Source organism: Pygoscelis adeliae, unplaced genomic scaffold (genome assembly GCF_000699105.1).
Source record: "Pygoscelis adeliae isolate BGI_AS28 unplaced genomic scaffold, ASM69910v1 Scaffold383, whole genome shotgun sequence".
NCBI classification, from domain to species: Eukaryota; Metazoa; Chordata; class Aves; order Sphenisciformes; family Spheniscidae; genus Pygoscelis; species Pygoscelis adeliae.
The window spans coordinates 524,326-524,887 of NW_008824592.1; positions in this window are offsets into that span (position 1 = coordinate 524,326).

The window sequence follows — 562 nt, forward strand, 5'->3', positions numbered from 1 at the left end:
CTTGTGCTTTTCCAATTCTCTCTCCCATCCCACCGGGGTGTGGGGGAGTGAGCGAGCGGCTGCGTGGTGCTCAGTTGCCAACTGAGGTTTAACCACGACAAAGGTCTTTAGACCTATTAGAGTGTGCTGGTTTTGACTGGGGTAGAGTTGGTTTTCTTCATAGTAGCTAGCATGAGGCTATGTTTTGGATTTGTGCTGGGAACAGTGGTGATAATACAGGGATGTTTTAGTTACTGCTGAGCAGTGCTTACACAGAGTCAAGGCCTTTTCTACTTCTGACATCACCCCACCAGCGAGTAGGCTGGGGGTGCACAATAACTCGGGAGGGGACACAGTTGGGACAGCTGACCCCAACTGACCAAAGGGATATTCCACACCATACGACGTCATGCTCAGCATATAAAGCTGGGGGAAGAAGAAGGAAGGGGGGGACGTTTGGAGTGATGACATTTGTCTTCCCAAGTAACCATTCCGCGTGATGGAGCCCTGCTGTCCTGGAGATGGCTGAACACCTGCCTGCCATGGGACGTGGTGAATGAATTCCTTGTTTTGCTTTGCCTGC